Genomic DNA, 13330 nt, shown 5'->3' with positions numbered 1-13330 from the left:
GAGAGGCATCCTCCCAACCTCTCACCTCTTGGAACTCACAGAATAAGTTCCTGTCTCACTTCTGCCTCCTTCAGAGCCTCCCCAGGCATGTTCTCTTCTCTCTCCTTGTTATAGACACAGAACCTGGGTGTTCCAGGGCTGCAGTGAGTCTGTCCCATTGCTGGCACGTTTCCTGGGTCCCTATTGTGTGACATCAACTAGGGAGGTGGAGGGGTGCAGACTTCCTTCACTGGGGGCTGTCTCCTGGGCTGCTTCTCTGCTGGGGTGGAGGGACAGGGGAGCCTGGACCCACGTTCTCGCTCTGGGCATCTTTTGTTCTGCTTCTTGCTGGGCTGCTGTACAGAGAAAGGGCTGCCCCAGGTGCCTCCTAGAAGGGCAGGACCCTCCTGCTGCTCTGGGACAGAAGCCCTCCCCTTCCTTCCTTCTTGACCCGTGGCCACTAGAGGTCTCTCCCCAATGGAAAGTTCTAGAAGGGGCCTCTGTGCCCAGACAGACACTGCCACTCTGCACAAACTTGAGGGTATCACTGGGGTGAGATTGCACCCCTCTCTAGAGGCCGAGGTGCCCCTGGCTGGTGGGAAGCGAATGACCTCGGGATGCAGAGACTCAGGCAGCTTCCTGTTGCTGCTGTAACAACATAACCACTGTCTTAGTGGCTTAAAGCAACACCGTTTATCCCTGGGTTCTGGAGAAGTCCAAAACGGGCTTCCTGGCTAACATCAAGGCATCTCGCACATTGCAGGCAGACTCTTTACCATCTGAGCCACTAGGAATGGAGTCTTACATAATACAATGTGGTCATTGGAGGAACACGCCTACTCCTTTGTCATATCTTATTGGATAGAAGTCACAGGTTCCACCTGCATTCAAGGGGAGGAGATTATATAACAGTATGACTCACTGAGGGTCATATAGATGTGTCTGCCAGAGTTAGATTCAGACAGATAGATGGATGGATGGGTGGGTGGGTGGGTGGGTGGATGGATGGGTAGGTGGATGGGTGGGTGGGTGAGTGGATGGATGGATGGGTGGGTAGGTTGATGGATGGATGGATGGATGGATGGGTGGATCCATGGATGGGTGGGTCATGGATGACTGGGTGGAGATAGATATGACAGGTAGAAAAACAGATAGGTAGATACATATGAATTCATTCTACTGAAAAGTAACTGAGAAGTCTTAATGGGCTTCCCAGGTAGTACAGTGGTAAAGAACCTACCTGCCAGTGCAGGAGACATAAGAGCAGTGGGTTTGATCCCTGGGTCGGGAAGATCCCCTGGAGAAGGGAATGGCTACCCACTCCAGTATTCTTGCCTGGAGGATCCCAGGACAGACGAGCCTGGCAGGCTACAGTCCATGGGGTCGCAAAGTCGGACATGACTGAAGCAACTTAGCATGAGAAGGCTTACTAATATGTTATATTAGTAAGAACTTATATTGGAACTATCAATAAATATGTGAATATCTGTTCCTTATAGAACACAAGTAAAGCGAACAGAAGAAAGCTGTGGACAAACAGAGCTGTGTGCACGTGTGTGCCCAGTCACTTCAGTGCTGTCTGACCCTATGTGACCCTGTGGACTGCAGCCTGCTGATCCAGTGTCCAGGGGTGAAGGAAGGGGCGATCGGGGGAAGGACCAAGGTCTCCTTCCCTCAGGTGTTCACAGAGAGGCCGTGTGGACGCACCGTGCTGCCTGCATAGAAGGATGTCAGCACGCATTCGTGGTGGGTCCTCGTGGCCCCAGGTCCCTTTCCTCACTGGGTGTCAATTACTCTTGGGCTTCGTAACTCCAAAGCCTTGAAATGGATTTCTTCAAAAATAAAGGAAAAAATTTAACAAGGTGAGTTTAGGGGGAACGTAGCTCAACATAAAAGCCATTTATGACAAACCCACAGCCAACATAATCCTCAAGGGCAAAAAGCTAAAGGTCTTCCCACTAAGATCAGAAACAAGACAAGGACGCCCACTCTCACTCCGTCTATGTAACACAGGAAGACCCAGCCAGAGCAATTAGACAAGGAATAGAGGGGTTTCCCTGGTGGCTCAGTGGTAAACAACCCGCCGGCCACTGAAGGACACACGGATTCAATCCCTGGTCCGGGAAGATCCCACCTGCCACACAGCAGCCAAGCCGGTGGACCACAGCCACTGAGCCCAGCCCGTAGGGCCCACGCTCCGCAGCCAGGGAAGCCACCGCAGTGAGAAGCCGAGCGCCGCGACCAAGAGGAGCCCCCCTCACTGCAGCCAGAGTAACACCCGCGCAGCTCAGTCAGACAAATAATTGTTTTAAAAACAGAAAGAAAGAGAAATAAAAGGTATCCACCTTGGAAGGGAAGAAGCAGACCTCTTTCTTCTTTCCCGCCATCCCCACCCCTCTGGGAAGAAGGCTCCTCTCTGGATTGACACCTCCCCCCATCTGTGAGGGTGTCTCTGACCCACAGCCCGGCCCCTGCAGACTCTGCATGGGTGGGGACTCCTGAACTGTTCCCAACTCTTCAGGAGACCGTGAACGTGCCTCTGAGCTCGGCAGGCTCCAAGACGTCTGAAAGTATGGAAGCAGAAGCCCGGGGCTTCTCTGTGAGCCCACAGGCCCTCCTGCAGGTCAGACCCTGCTCGGCCTGACCCCGGGGGTCCTCCGTGGCCAGCCATCTGGAGGAAGGTTGACGGGCAGCTCTGGACGTGGATGTGGGTGAGGATGGAGGAGTAATAACAGAGCCATGGGGGATGATCCGGCCGTTTTTCACACCCTGGTAGCTTAAATCTGCCCTGCCCCTTTCATACTCAGAGAACCCCAGGAGCAGAGCAGCTCATTCCAGCAGCAAGCGACAGCCGCCCAGCGGCTGTGAAACCAGGGCAGTGGCTTGTCACCAGCTCCCAGAGGAGAAGGGTCGGCATGGGAGAGATGAGTCCACACGCATGCCCGAAGTCGGTGACACGTGGTGACACTCTGAGTGCAGAGTCTTGGCATGGGGGGCAAGCTTGCTTTCTCACCACGGGCGCAGTGAGACTCACTGAAGGCACAGCAAGGGAGGTGCTGACACCCGTCCTCATGGGACCTGGGCAAAAGGAGCTAAGGGCACACGTGGCATGCAGGGGAGGGACAGAGCCCTGCTTCACCTGGTCTCCACGCGTGCTCCAAGCTCCACCGAGCCGCAGGCGTTCGGCCAGCTCTCCAGCCCACCTTCTGTCAGGCCCCTCGAGTCTGGGGGGTGAGACGTGGCAGGTGGGCTGTTTCCGTGGCTCACCACAGCCAAAGCTCTCAGACCTGCATCTCCCGGGGCACTTCCGCGGCTCTGGGGACCCAGCCTCAGTTTGGGGAAACTGTTTCCAACTGTTCAGGAGACGGTGAACGTGCCTCTGGACTCGGCATGCTACAAAACGTTTGAAAGGATGGAGGCACAAGAAATGTCAGCTTTCAGGATCCGCCTCTGCAGAGGAGCTGGGGGCCAAGCCCTCAGCCACGCAAGGCTGAATTAGAGGCCAGGCTTCCGTGTGCAATGCTGGAAGCACACGTACAGGCCCATCTTTAAACAGCAATTTAGCAGTAACTATACTCTTGCCTGGAAAATCCCATGGACGAAGGAACCTGGTAGGCTGCAGTCCATGGGGTCACACAGAGTCGGACACAACTGAAGTGACTTAGCAGCAGCAGCAGCAGCATCACAACATAAAACTGAGATCGTGGCATCCGGTCCCATCACTTTATGGCAAATAGATGGGGAAACAGTAGCTGACTTTATTTTGGGGGCTCCAAAATCACTGCAGATGGTGACTGCAGCCATGAAATTAAAAGACGCTTACTCCTTGGAAGGAAAGTTATGACCAACCTAGACAGCTTATTAAAAAGCAGAGGCATTACTTTGCCAACAAAGGTCCGTCTAGTCAAGGCTATGGTTTTTCCAGTGGTCATGTATGGATGTGAGAGTTGGACCATAAAGAAACCTGAGCGCTGAAGAATTGATGCTTTTGAACTGTGGTGTTGGAGAAGACTCTTGAGAGTCCCTTGGACTGCAAGGAGATCCAACCAGTCCATCCTAAAGGACGTCAGTTCTGAGTGTTCATTGGAAAGACTGATGTTGAAGCTGAAACTCCAATCGTTTGACCACCTGATGCAAAGAGCTGACTCACTGGAAAAGACCCTGATGCTGGGTTGAGGGCAGGAGGAGAAGGGGATGACAGAGGATGAGATGGTTGGATGGCATCACTGACTCAATGGACATGGGTTTGGGTGGACTTTGGGAGTTGGTGATGGACAGGGAGGCCTGGCGTGCTGCAGCCCATGGGATCGCCAAGAGTCAGACATGACTCAGTGACTGAATTGAACCAAAACATAAATACGTGTGATTCTACTTCAAGAAGTTCCTCTCCGATAGTGTGTGATGAAATGAACAACGGGGTGATCTGGGACATCGTCTGCACTGGCAAAGTGGAAGGGACTCCCCAGATAGAGATGGAGTGAACCCCTGGCTGCATCCCTGTGATGGGGGGCCACAAGCCCACCTGACCGAGCCCTCCATGGGCCGAGACGGGAGGATCCACGGGGGTATTTTAAGTGATAAAGGGGGAAAGCTGTGCAGTGTGTCGGAGAAGGCAATGGCACCCCACTCCAGTACTCTTGCCTGGAAAATCCCATGGGCGGAGGAGCCTGGTAGGCTTCAGTCCATGGGGTCGCTAAGAGTCCGACACGACTGAGCGACTTCACTTTCACTTTTCACCTGCATGCATTGGAGAAGGAAATGGCAACCCACTCGTGTTCTTGCCTAGAGAATCCCAGGGACGGGGGAGCCTAGAGGGGGTCGCACAGAGTTGGACACGACTGAAGTGACTTAGCAGCAGCAGCAGTGCAGTGTGTATACTATGAGACTATTCATATTTTTACAGGCATCACCCTGAACATATGCTTAGATAGTTTCTGGCTTGCCTGGAAAGATACACGCAGTTAATAAGAAGGGGTCAGGCGCTGGGGGCTGGCTCTGCTTGCATTTTCACCATGGAAAGCAAGCATCCGAAACAGCAGCTTTAAGTGTACTGTTTTTGCTCCGCGTATAAGATAATCTTTGTATAAACAAACAGAAGACTACTGAAGCTTAACAAGAGACGCAGTAGAACCAAGGCAAACTCGATACTGTTTAAGGCCTGTTATATATGGGGGCAGGCTGCCCGGCTGTGCGTTGAGTAAGACTTCTGGTTGCACGCTGTGGACAGTGAAGGAATGGTGATTAATAACAGAAATGAAAACGCCCTTCTGAAAATGTCTCTCCTAGAACGTGTCACAGGGGATGAGACGCACCTGAGGACTAGCCAAAGGGCCAGACCAGTTTCCAGAAAAGGCCCATCCTGTGTGCTGCCTTCTGCCTCAGTTCCATAACTCATCCTCACCCTGGGCCCCGGATGCTCCTCTTGATTGAATCCGTGGGCAACTGTGTCAACGGCCCTTTGGGACACGGATGCTCTAGGCTGTGCCCGCTGGAGAAGGAATAAACGCCCTGCACAAACAGGCTGCTTAAAACTGTGTGTGGTGTCCCCTAACAGTGCCATGGACAGAGCCGGCGCCCCAAGGGGTGGGCAGGGCGGCACCGGGAGCGAGCGTGAAAGAGGCCAGGCAGGGGGAAGACCCCTCTCTCCTTCATCCTGAGCGCATCACCCACCTGGTTGCTCTGTGGGAGCATGAGCAGGGGACACGGGGCAGAGCTCAGGAGTTTTCAAGAAGTGGGGGTAGGAAGGTGGCGGAGGAGGAAGGCGGGGGGGTGGAGAAATAGGAAGAGGAGGCGGAGGGCTTCGAACTCTGGGAGTATCTGTGCATCCACCACCTCCCGAAGCTTCAAAGAAGGGACAAGACAGGAGGGCTAGGAAGATCGGAAAAGACGGTCACAAGTGAAAAAAGGCAAAGAAGTTGAGAATAAACCGGGCGTGATGCTCTGAAGAGGCTGATGCTGGTATCAAGCCCGGGAAGACAGGACCAGTGTCCTCCTGGCTCCTCGGCCCTTGGTTGCCGCTCTTGCCACCCCCACGCTGCAGAAAGTATCGTAGAACCAGCGCTTGCCAGGTTCTTGCAGCTCCAGACCCAGGAATCTTCCCATCTCAGAGGACCAGGGCGGACACCCTTCCTGCCTTTCTTGCCCATCTCATGCATCTTGGCTGCAGCAGCATCCGGCCCTCTGACTTGGGACCACACAGGCAGGGCAGAGGTGAAACCAGCAGGGGCGGGTGGTGGCATGGGCCTGGGGCAAGGTGTGAACGAGCCATTCCCCTGCAGCTCTGGGACAAGAGGAGAAGCGGGCCACCGACGCACCTCTGCTCCTGAAACTTTATCATCCATATTATCACCCAAATTCCCAGAGTGATCCCATGGAAGTTCCCGAGTCCTGGCCCTTCTCGTTTCAAGCTCTGTTTAGACAGCAGGGTGTAACACACCTTTGTAATTAGCACTTTCAGGCTCCTAATGTAAAAGACCCCACTGCTCGCCAGATGAACTAAACTTGAAAACCTCACAGAGCTGCATCTGGGATCCAAACTTGCTTACATGAAATTTAAGGTTTTAGCCTTAAGTTACCCCTGTGTGTTACTCATTGGTGACCAACTCTTTGCAAACCCACAGACTGTAGCCCGCCAGCCTCCTGTCCATGGGATTTCCCAGGCAAGAATACTGGAGTGGGAAGCCATTTCCTCCTCCAGGAGATCTTCCCAACCCAGGGATCAAACTGGAGTCTCTTGCATCTTCTGCATTGGCAGGCGGGTTCTTTACCACTGAGCCACCAGGGAAGCCCCAGAGAAGGATAACCCCTTTAGTAACTAAAGGAGATAATATAAAAATCTGTTAAAGAACTATATTTGGTTAATTTTTGCAGAATAACAAGTCAATTTTCATGTATGTTCCTTTGCCTCATTGTTCAGACCTCAGCTCAGCAATGGAGGTTTATGAGTATCTCACATTCTGGGCTCTATCCTATCAGACAAGTCAATTTTCAAGCCATTTCACATCATAAATGTGACAGAAACACACACATCAAACTAATGAAGCAAAATAAAGAATAAAATTCAAACCCTACAGCAATAAGTTACCCCTACAGAGTAAGTTTCTGCTGGAAAGGATCAACGTTAGCACCCAGAATGTGAGGACCCGGGTCACCCTTTGTTCTGAAAGTGTCAGAGCAGGTCTGACCCCCATTTCCAGTTCCCACCTTTCCTGCCTGCCTCTGCTCTAAAGGCTGTGTAAGCTAAGGTGTGAGATAACCTGCCACCTTTGCTCTTGCGGCAGACATGAGACACCGTTCTGGCCAGTGAGGTGTGGGCAGAAGTCCCTGAGAGACAGAGCCCTTCTAGAATAAAATGACAAAGCCTCCACAGGAGAAATCCTTTTGTCCATCAGCCTTTGTCTTTCCTCGTCTATGTTTACTCTTCCTGGAATGCAGGCATGATAGCTGGAGGTACAGCAGCCATCTTGTGATGTGAAGACAAAAAAGCTATGTGCTAAAAATGGCAAGGAGAGAAACAAATCAGTGTGGGTGGGTCCTGGTTAATGCTTGTGAGGAGCTTCAGTTGTCTGGGACAGACAACCTGGAATTGCTTGTCACAGGAGAAAAAATAACTATCTTTTTTACTCACTGCTTTTTGAAACTTCCCTAATTCGAAGCCAACCTACATGAAACAGTAAAAGTCAATAATCATTGTAATAAAATAAAATTGTAATAAAATGAATGCAATAAAATTACACACCTCCCCATATAGGGCTTCCCTGGTGGCTCAGTGGTAAAGAATCTGCCTGTCAACGCAGGAGACATAGGTTCGATCCCTAGATCAGAAAGATCCCTGGAGAAGTAAATGGCAACCCACTCCAGTATTCTTGCCTGGGAAATCCCAGGGATAGAGGTGCCTGGTGGGCTACAGTCCATAGGGTCACAAAAGAGTCGGACACAACTAGCAACTAAACACCACCACCATATACATATACATGATTAGTTTTGATGTATGTTTACATCATCAAGTGAGATAGGTATGTAAAATTGTTTTTTAAAGTATTGCTGATGTTATATAGGATTTAATCACCCCTAAAAGCCTTCGAAATGTCAAAGATCGTGGGAAAAAATAAATGCTTCTGGGTCATTGTGAAACATCCCATCCCAAGGGGAACTAACATTCCGCACAAATAAATAAATAAAAGTGGGAAAGCTCCCCCTGAAAGAGATTCTAACAGTCCTGCTTATCTCACACTTGAGCACCTTAATCGCTGGGCAACTAGGGAAGCCCAAGGAGCCAGTCCTCGGAGCAGAGGCAAACTGGTCTGTGGAACTGGGCAAACTGCGGAGGCAAACTGCGGAGCGGAACACAGCCGGGACGGGAGAGAAAGCAGAGAAGCAAAGCCGCGCCTGCGAGGAGCTCGAGCGCCCGCGGAGCCCCAGCCGCAGCGGGAAGGGGGCGGGGCGGCCCCGCGGATCTCTCCTTGTGAACCAGGCGCTGCTATAAATACGGCCGGGGCTGTATATTCCACCAGCGCAGGCCTTCTTTCTCGGTCTGCCTGCTCAGCTGCCGAGCAGCCCGCCCCACTTCTGTTATCCTGCTGTCTCCGCCATGGAAAGGGCCGGAAGACCGCTCTTGGGAGCCGCGCGGTCTGTACCCACTTCAGGGCCAGCCCAATCTGTCTGCCTCCCGCCTTGGACTTCCTGTCTTGGAAGGAGAAGTTTAAAAGAAAGGAAGTAGCAAACGGCTGGGCACGGGCACCTCCAAGCCTGTCTAAGCAGGGAGCTGTCTTCATATCACCAGCCTCCTCCTCATCACCTCTCCCCCACCCGACGCCCACTCCCCTAACCAGCGCTGAGCATCCTGGTGGGTGGACTGTTAGGAGGCAAAAAAAACTCAGACAGTCGCTCTGGGAGCCAAGACAGTCAGACTCAGCAAAATTCAGAGAGAAGTAATAGAAGCAAGCAACTCTTTATTGTCGGATCACAGTTGATTGAGCGCCTAAAATGCCTTGAGAACTGTGCAGAAGAACCACACGCCTTGGTCTGTTCCCAGCAGCCTTTACCGGGTACCGCAGACACATAGTCTTCACGGCCCTGGACACTGGACAGCTGAGACCACGCGGCCGTCTGCGGTTGGTTCTGGGGGAAACCCTCCATCTCTCCTGACCTGAACAGCTCACACAGCCGAGGGGTCCCTCAGTCACCGTGGGGGAGGGCGCCACGTGGCTGGAGCGGACAGAAGGGTGAACCACTGGTTGGGTGAGGCAGACGCTGCAGCTGAAGGCAACCCTTGAATCTAATCTAATCCCGCGTGGCCAGCTTGTTTTCAAATCTAGCAGGACGTGTGCGTGGTCGTTCCTGGTGTTCACAGGACTTTACTGTTGCTGTCTAGTCGCTCAGTTGAGTCCAACTCTGACACCACGTGGACTGCAGCCCACCAGGCTCCTCTGTCCATGGGAATTCCCAGCAAGAAGACTGGAGTGGGCTGCCATTTCCTTCTCCAGGGGATCTTCCTGATCCAGGGATCAAACCTGCATCCCCTGCATGGCAGGCGGATTCTTTACCCTCTGAGCCACCAGGGAAGCCTGTTCATAGCACACTTACCCACCCGTCCCCCCAAAAAAACCACAATTCCTTGTAAATGCTTGGTTTTTGAACCAGTGCTCCTACGGATGACTAGCAGAGCTTGTGTTTGACGAGCTCTGGGGAGAAGCCTCACCCACATGCTCAGAAGCCACAGGCAACTTGCACTCCCGTGGGCCAGGACCCCGGCACACAAGGACGTGTGGAGCTGACCCGTCACCTTTCCTCTCAGAGCCCAATGGGAGCGTCTTCCAGCGCGGTTGCAGCCACGGAGACATGGAGGCTCTTCAGGAACCTGACCTGCCCTCCCCTGACCACCCCCAGCAGCTCCTGCAGCCTGCTTGCCATGCACACAAGGCGCTGCCAGCTGTGGGTGTGTCTGTGTGTCTGTGTGTCTATGTGTGTCTATGTGTATGTGTTTGTGTATATGTGTGTGTCTGTGTATATGTGTATATATGTGTCTGTGTGTGTGCGTGTATGTGTATATGTGTGTCTGTGTATGTGTGTGTGCATGTTTGTGTATATGCATTTGTGTATATGTGTGTATGTGTATGTTTGTGTATATGTGTGTGTCTGTGTATATGTGTGTGTCTGTGTATATGTGTGTCTGTGTATATGTGTGTGTGTGTCTGTGTATATGTGTGTGTGTGTGTGTGTGTGAAGGCCATCTGCAGGGATGCTAGTCTCTTTGCTTTGTAACTTACACTGTCAGCCACAGTATTTCTTCCTTATCGCCAAGCCAGAAAGCCTGTGACTACTGAGAGCAGAAAAGGCTCTTACAGGACCAGGGAGAAGAGACATGCCGCTCCCGTCTCTCCATGGACACGTCGTGTTTTAGCGGGCTTGCCAGCCCCAGATCTTAGACTCTGCGCTCCTGACCAGCCTCTGCTGGGAAGAGGGACGCGGACATTTTCTGGGGTGGGGGCGTTGGGAGGCAGGGGGCGTGCGGCGGGACTCTGGGTGGATCTGGGTGGGAGAAAGGACACGGCAGCTCCCAAGTCAGCATGGCCAGGGCCTTGAACACCAGACGTGGCTTATCTGGCGGAGTGGTGGGTGGAAAACAAACGGCAGCCGGCCTGCACAGCTCTGTCTCTCAGAATCTGCAAACGCGATTTAGAAAGAGTCTTTGCCCATGTAGGTAAGAACCCTGAGATGAGACCATCCTGGATTTTCCAATGACAAACATCATTATAAGAGACACAGAGGGACTTCCCTGGTGATCCAGCGGTTAAGACTTCACCTTTTAATGCAGAAGGTACAGGTTTGATCCCTGGTTGGGGAACTAAGATCCCACATGCCTTGAAGCCAAAAAACCAAAACATAAAGCAGAAGCAATATTGTAACAAATTCAAAAGATTTTTTTTAAAAAGGAGAGAGAGACACAGAGAAGATGGTCAAGTGAAGACAGAGGCAGAGACTACAGTGATGTGACCCGGAGCATCCAAAACCTGGAAGAGGCAGGAAGGACCCGCCCCTGGAGCCCCTGGAGACCGTGACCCTGCCCACCTCAATTTCCAGCTTCTGGAAATTAGGTGCAGGCCTTGTTCCCCTGCCCTGTTAGCTGGGTGACCTGAGCAGGTTGCCTACCTCTCTGTTCCTCAGCTACCTTGTCTGTAAACTACCCCACAGGCTTCCTTGGGGACTTAAGTCAACAAACGTAGTGTGCTTAACCCGGGCGTGGCACACAAGTAACAACATGTCACGTTCACAGCACATTCACACGACACGTTCACAGCACGCAGAAGCGTTACGTCGGAGTTTACTGACTGCCCTAGATGTTCATGGTATGCTGTTTAAGAAAAACACAAGTTACTAACCCACGTGTACAGGAATAATTCCACATCTAGCTATTCATCTGTGCACGTGTTTGTAGGAAAAACATCCCGATGGATAAAAAGCACAGTATTAACAGTCAGGACAGCAAAACTGGGTGACTTTCTTAGCTGTATTTTCGGAACACAACTGATTATCTACCCAAACACAAGAAGGGCGTCCATCCTACTTCTGCATAAAGTCAGGGCTTCATGTCGGTTTCTTTCATTTTCTTAACTGCAGAGGTTGCTTAGGTGATCAATCGTTAAAATAATCTATGCAGGTCATTGATTTAAAGCTCAGGCCCCGGAATCCACATCTTGGTGCCATCACGGTTGAAAACCAGTGGGCTTTCAGGCTGGTTGGTTCGTTGATTAGTGTGTAGGGGAAGTGGGCAGAGGGGAGATTTAAAAATCAAAGGAGGAATTTGCAACTGACTAGGTGTCAAGGAAGAGTAAGGGTGACTGAAGAGAGGCAGCCCATCAGGACGGTTGCCACCAGGATAATGAGTCATCAGTGTTCTAACTTTCTAACTGAAACAAGAGGAGGGGTCCTGGGACCCGGCGGGGAGGTGGGGGGAGGGGGCGGGGAGGGGCCCGAGGTAAGGGTGCAGGTCCTGAGTCTGGGATGTCGTCCTGGAGCTTCCAGGGAAATCTAAAGGCAGTGGACAGTTACACTCCACGCGCCACCTTCACACTGAGTTTGCAGGAAGGCTGCCTGCTGACCCTGGTATCCGTTCCGAGCCTGCATTGCTTGGTCATCCTGAACAGGACTTGACCTGGTGGGCACATGCAGAGAATGCCAATATCAGGCAGGCATGGTGCAAAATGGAGATAACCCGTGAAACATGCTAGCAAGTCCCAAGGCTGACCGTGCGCCCAAACTTGTACTGAAAGGAGATGGGAGACCATTCCAGAGGGACGCCTGCTACGCGAGCCCTGCCCTGCTGGGCCGGGGTCAGCAGACCCCACCCTGGGGCTCTGCAGAGTCACAGATGGCTCAATGAGCATCTCCATTCATGCTCTCAAGGATCCACAGTAAATGGCCGAAGGCTGCCTGATCCTCGGGCCCAGGGCGGGCAAAACAACCCCCTTTGCCAGCTATGTCCTGCAAATTCCGGAACCCAAATGGGAATCGAGGATGCCTATGGACCTGCCGGGCAGCCAAGCAGAGGGGTGCAAACACCCCTTCCAAGGCTGGGGATTCAGGAAGCCCACATCCAGATAGTGCGATGCTTCCAGAGGACGGGGAGGGTCTGCTGCGGTCAGGTCGCTGTGCGAAGTGCAGAAGAAAGCCATCTCCCGGCCAGTGGAACCGTGCGCACCAGAACCCACGCTGGACAGGCAGGCCGCATGCCACACGCGCTCTCTACACGCCTGCCACGAGCCTTGGCTGCGGGACCCAGGCCGCTCCGGGCCGTGATGGGGACCACCTCCTGCAGCTCGGGGACTGTGCTGGGGACCGAGTGGACTCGTGGGAGCTAGGCCTCCCAATGCCCACAGGTGCTGACAGGGCAGCCGGAGGTGGCAGGGCCAGTGCAGGAGCACCCAGGGCCCAGGCCTACCAGACAGGCAGTCTTCATCCAGCAGAAACCGGGTCAGGAGGGGAGGCCTTTCCCGGTGACGTTCAGGAGAGGACGAACCACTGACGAGGAGGTAGCAATTTCCTTAGGGGCCTGGCCCCTGACTCCTCGCCAACACAAGACCCCTTGGGGAGCGAGGGCACACAGGAGCCCCCATGCCAGAGGAAGGGGCGGCTGAGAGCCAACAGCTGGACTCAGCTGCCACTACAGCCCGCACTACGCCCAGACACCGTTGAGACTGAAGGGTCCCAATCCCGGGGGTGAGAAGTCACTGGGGCGGGTGCCCCTGTCCACACCCACACCCGCCGTGAGACTGAAGTCCCCAGTTGTGGGTCTCGATCCTAGCGGGTCTGGAGTCACTGGGGCAGGTGCCCCTGTCCACGCCCATCTCCC

The sequence above is a fragment of the Bos taurus genome, chromosome 20 (assembly GCF_002263795.3).
Source record: "Bos taurus isolate L1 Dominette 01449 registration number 42190680 breed Hereford chromosome 20, ARS-UCD2.0, whole genome shotgun sequence".
Classification (NCBI taxonomy): Eukaryota; Metazoa; Chordata; class Mammalia; order Artiodactyla; family Bovidae; genus Bos; species Bos taurus.
This window is presented reverse-complemented; position numbering follows the sequence as displayed.